Here is a 6102-nt window from a genome sequence, read left to right as displayed (position 1 = left end):
GTTGGGCACCCTGTGCCCGAGGAGTCTGTGAGGGGCGGGCGGGAGGCAGGCCTCGGGCAACTGTGCTGCTGTCCCCGGGTTGCCGTGACAACCCGCCACAAGCCCGATGGCTTACAACAACACACATTTCTGTCGCCCCGCTCGAGAGTCCAAAGGTTCTACATGAAGGTGTTGACGGGGTCGCTTTTCCTCCCACGCCCGTAGGGGAGGACCCTTCAGCTTCTGGTGGTCCCCGGCATTCCGTGGTGTGTGGCTGTGTCACCCCGGTCTCTGCCCGTCTCTGTCTTCTCTTGGACCTCTCAGACCTCCCTCTCCTTTCCCTCATTAAGATACCAGTCACCGGATTTAGGGCCCACCCTACACCCAGGATGATCTCCTCTCAAGATCCTTACTTAACTTAATGACCTCTTCACATTCACGGGAATCAGGGGTTAGGACTTGGACGTACCTCTTGGTGGGGGGGGGGGGGGCATGATTTAACCCAATACAATGACCTGCTGGCTTGAATACACCCACCAACAGCCTCCCTTATGTTAGAGCACTGAAGAGTGGACGCTTCTTCTCTCCGTCGCTTGCCAACTGGGTTAGCGGCCAGAGCCCTTATCCGACGGCGGCCAGCAGGCAGTGCCAGAGCTGCCTTTGCTCCCTCTGGTGCCAGCAGGGCTGGTGTCCTTCCTCTGCCTGGTCCTGGGATCAGCCCCTGCTCGGCTGTGGGCAGGCCCCCACCTCCACCCAGCCGAGGCCATCCATATAGAAGGATGTGCCGTCTACGCAGCGGGGAGGCTATCTCCTGAAGACGCACGGAGAGAACGGGCCAGCTCCCTCCAGATGCCCACCGCCTGCCCTCTCTCCAGGACACGGAGCGCGGAACACCTGCTCTACAGCCCGCCAAGCCAACGCGGGGGATGAGGTGGCGTTTGCTCCAGAGCCCACGCAATGCTCTCTCTTTCTCTCTGAGCTCTCCCCACACCCAGTCCTTGCTGTCCCTGTCCTTCTACTGTTCTGTTCCCTTCCTGTTTGCACTTCTGACTCTCCAAATATTTACCCTGCCTGCTTTGTGGCTGCCCGTGTGCTAGGTGCTGGGACGCCATGACGAGTAAGATAGGGTACTTGCCTTCCGGAGGACTTTTCTGGGGTGTTAACTGTGGTGTGACACAGATGTAGCCTCCTCAGCAGTGGATGCTTGGCACCTAGTTATCTGCCCCATGTGACTCCCTCCCCAAGCAACTTACTTTGCATGGGCTCCTTGCCCTGTGCCCTGACCTCGGCTAGTAAGGACTTGGCTAACCGTTCCTGGAAAAGACCTGATAAACTCAGTCGCAAAACAAATACTAGTGTTTTAGCAAAAGGACTTAGAAACAGCTGATGACTCCGCCAAAGGGGAGAACTGTTTATGCTACAACTTTCACGAGCTTCTGTAGCCAGGGGTGGGAGCGGTGAGGTGTACACATCCCATCCCATGGGGTTATTGTGTGTGCCTGTGTGTGTGTGCGCGCGTTTGCACTCAGGGATGAGTTTCTGTGGTGTTCACTATGGGAACACAATGGTATGATGGCAAACTGTTCTTTTGGGGGCCACAGTAACTGGAATAAAATGAGCCCTTCTTGCCCAGATCATGAAAAGAAAACTCACAACATTACAGAAAATAATAAAATAAAACAAGACGCTTCCAGATGCAAAGAAAAGAGCTGGACCCCTACCTCACACCGAATACAAAAATTAACTCGAAGTGAATCAAAGACCTCAATAGAAGAGCTAAAACTATGAAATTCTTAGAAAACAGTATGGCTGCAAATGATCCCAACCTTGTATCAGGCAGTAGTTTCCTAGATGTGATACCAAACCCCAAGCAACACAAAGAAAAATAGATAAATTAGAATATCATCAAAATGTAAAATTCCGGGCTTCAAAGGACGTGACTGAGAAAGTGACAGCACGAAATGGGAGAAAATATTTGTAAATCATAGATCTGATAAGGGACTTCTATCTGGAACATATAAAGAACTCTTGCCACTCAATAATTAAAAGAAAACCAAACTGCAGCGCCTACGTGGCTCAGTCGGTTGGCCATCTGACTCCGGCTCAGGTCACGGTCCGGCAGTTCGTGACTTCGAGCCCCATACTGGGGCCTCTGCTGTCAGCGCTGAGCCCACTTCGGATCCTCTGTCTCCCCCTCTCTCTGCCCCTCCCCAACTTGCTCTCTCTTTCTCAAAAATAAACACACAAAAAAAGAAAACCAAATAAAAAATATGCAAACGGGGGTTCATGGGTGGCTCAGCTGGCTGAGCGTCCAACTTTTGACTTCAGCTCAGGTCATGATCCCAGCGTTGTGGGATCGAGCCCTGCTGAGCATGGGGCCTGCTTCAGATTCTCTCTCTCTCTCTGTATCTCTCTCTTTTCCTCTATCCCTCTCCCCCACTTGCCTCTCTCTCTCTAAAATAAAAAAAAATAGGCAAAGGGTCTCAATAAACATTTCTCAAAGAAGATTTACAAATGACCAGTAAGTACACGAAAAGATGCTCAGTATCACTGGCCCCCAGGGAAATGCAAGTCAAAACCACATTGAGATACAAGTTCACAGCCAACAAGATGGCTGTCATCATAGTGACAAACGTTGGCAAGGACGTAGAGAGGCTGTCACCCCCTTACGCGGCTGGCAGGGGTGTAAAATGGTGCAGCCGCTTTGGAAAACAGTCTTGTGCTTCCTCAGAATACCAAACAGACAGCTACAGGTGACCCAGCAATCCCACGCTGAGGTGTGTACCCAAAAGAAATGAAAATGTTGTCGATAAAGGTCCTCGGCAGCATTACTCAAAACAGAGTAGAAACAAACCAAATGCCCATCAGGTGATGAATAAATGGACAGAATGTGGTCTATCCACACAACAGAAGAGTACTCGGCTGTAAAAAGGAAGGGGGCAGTGACACCTGCTATATAATAACGACGCTAAGTGAAGGGAGCTGGTCACAAAAGACCACACGTTCTATGATCCCACGTGTGGGAAATGTCCTGAACTGGCAAATCCGGAGCGATGGAAAACAGGTTTAGAGGTTTCCAGGGGCTGAGGTTTGCGGGAAGGGGGTGACTGCTAACAGGTACAGGGTTCTCTTTTTGGGGTGATGAGAACGTTCCAAAAGGGACGACCGTGGTGGTTATGCGGCTCCATGAGGACGCTGAAACCGCCGGACTGCGCGCTCGCGACGGGCAGATCGTGTGCTGCGTAAATCAGATCTCAGTAGTTATAAGCGCACGCCTGTGCACACGCTGGAAGCCTTGCCCTTCTCCGTTCGGGCCCCGGGAAACCCTGGAGCTCCAGGCGGGTAACCTTCAGAGCCAGTCTCACTATTCTGGGCTTGGCCCAGGATGGGGTCAGGGTCCAGGTTCATGAGATGGGATGGGACGGTCAGGGTTTTAGCTCTCCCGAGAGCATTACTTAACAAGAACTTTGGAGCCAACTGTTGGATGAGGTCACTCAAACGCGGGAGGCTGACACAGGTGCCAAGGGAAGCATTCCACAAGGAACAGCTAATTGAGGACCGTGCCTTTCTCTCCGATGTCCCCTCGCAGCTGGAGCAGGGCTTGGAGAGGCGAAGCGACCTCAGACGCCCTCCATCAGCTGGCCCTGCTAGCCGGCTCCTCCTGGGGCGGAATGGGGCGGGGCCCACTGCTCTTTACGCGGATGGTCAGGCGAGGACAAGAAATTTCCACTTTAGAGATTGCCACAAGTAGGAGGAGAAGTTTGCACGCCCGAGATAACTCGGAAACCTCCGTGCCTAGAGATAAGAAAAAGTGCCAACCGCTCAATCGAGATAGCCATCAAGTGAGCCGTCCATTCAGTTTGAGACTCTCCTTACTAATACATCCGACAGGTGAGTACAGCACGCTTTCCGCGTGGGGAGGAAGAACCCCATTAGCGTTATCACAATCAGAGATGGAAACAGCCGTTCTCGCCGCATTTGAGGAGATAAAGACCAAGAGTTGTGGCAGAGAACTTGCAACTCGTGATAACTAACGAACACGAATGAATCAACCGGAAACTCCAGAAGTGGGGGGAGAAAAAACCAGGTGCCACCATGAAGAGCCCCGTGGCCGAGGGCACCAGCATGTTGTATGCCGAAGAGAAAAATCGGTGACTTAGAAGATAAATCAGAAGAAGATATTCAGAAAGAAGCATGGAGAGATGAGGGCATGGGGGCTACAGAATGGGGAACATGTCTGTACAGGCAGGACAGGGAACTGGAGTCCCAGAAGGAGAAACGAAAGAACACGAGAGCAACGATATTGAGAAGACAACGGCTGAGCACGTCACCTGATCGAAGAAAGCCGCTAAGCCACAGATTCCAGAAGCGCAGCGAATCCCCAGCGGGAGGAATGAACACAAGGGCGCGCCCCGCACGGACAGGGTGGGGAAACCACTGCAAACCAAAGGCAAAGAGGAAATCTTAACACGAAGGGGGGATTGTTGTCTTTCCAAGGAGCAGTAATGAACCTGACAATGTCCTCTCCACAGAAGGAAAGGAAGCCGAACGGGAGCGGGATGGTACCTTTAAAAGGCTGAAAAACGATACCTTTTTGATCTAAAGTTCTATTCCCAAGGATGATGTAACAAAATGAAGACAGTTTCAAGCAAACAAAACGTGGGACCAATTACCCCTGGCAAACCCACATGAAGTGAAAGTGATCCCAGAGGGAAGGTCAGGAATGCAGACACCAATGAGCTAACAAACATAGTAAATCGGGAGGTAATTCTAAACAGATATTGCCTGTACATATTAAAAAAATAAAGTCTCGGAAAACAATTTGGAAGCCCCTCAACACGTTGAACGGAGTTTTCTTTTTTTAATTTTTTTAAACGTTTTTATTTATTTTTGAGACAGAGAGAGACACAGCATGAACGGGGGAGGGTCACAGAGAGAGGGAGACACAGAATCGGAAACAGGCTCCAGGCTCCGAGCCGTCGGCACAGAGCCCGACGCGGGGCTCGAACTCACGGACCGCGAGATCGTGACCTGAGCGGAAGCCGGACGCTCAACCGACAGAGCCACCCCGGCGCCCCATGAACGGAGTTTTCTATATGATAGCAGAGGCCAGAGGTCCCCTCTGTGCTCGTCCCAAGTTCCTAAAACCCACGGAATCTGTGAGTGTGATAGGAAGATGGTTGCTGGACTAGTTTAGGTAGCTTGATCATGCACAAATAATGGATCTCGGGGCATATAGAGTTTTAAGTGTTCTGCCATCCATACGTTGGCTTGGAAATACGTAAAAGTAACATAATATTTGACTTGGATAAATGAAGGATGTGTGCAGTAATCTCTTGAGTAACCAGTAAATCGTAGTAAAAGGGGTGTAACATCCAAGCTAACGGAAGGCGATGGAATTTTAAAAAGCACTCACTTGGGGTGCCTGGGTGGCTCAGTTGGTTAAGCACCCGACTCTCGATCTCAGCTCAGGTCATGATCTCACAGTCTGTGAGATCGAGCCCCTCGTCGAGCTCCGTGCTCACAGCTTGGGATTCTCTCTCTCCCTCTCTCTCTCTCTCCCCCTCCCCCGGCTCATGCTCTCTCTCTCAAAATAAATAAATAAACATTATATATATATAAAAGAACTATAATGTCAGACGTTAAAGCATAAAGCTTACTAGAAAGCAGGCATCTCAAGATCACCACTCAGTCAATTCACCAGGACGAGAGAAGGTAAATTTAAAGTCTATACGTACCTAATAACATAGCCTCAAAAATACGTCAAGGCACAGGAAGCGGAAAGCCAAATGCAGAATCATAGTGGGAAATGTTAACACACCCCTCTCAGCAACTGATAGAATAATCATATTCTTTTAAAAAATCAATAAATAGAGGGTTGGAGAAATAGAATTAGAAAATCTAACTTAACGGTCATTTATAGAACACCAACTGCAAAATACAGTCCTTTCAGGCAAACGCATGGCCTGTTTTTAAAAACATCTTAGCCATAAAGTGAGTTTTACTTTCAAAGGACTGAACCATAGACGGTATTTTTTCTGTGTGTATTCAGTGTATACCCAAGTATATAATTCAATTATGCCAAAAATCAATAACAAAAAGCAAATTATGTGTTTGGGAGTT

The sequence above is a fragment of the Neofelis nebulosa genome, chromosome 16 (genome assembly GCF_028018385.1).
Source record: "Neofelis nebulosa isolate mNeoNeb1 chromosome 16, mNeoNeb1.pri, whole genome shotgun sequence".
Lineage (NCBI taxonomy): Eukaryota > Metazoa > Chordata > Mammalia > Carnivora > Felidae > Neofelis > Neofelis nebulosa.
Note: the sequence above shows the minus strand (reverse complement) of the source record.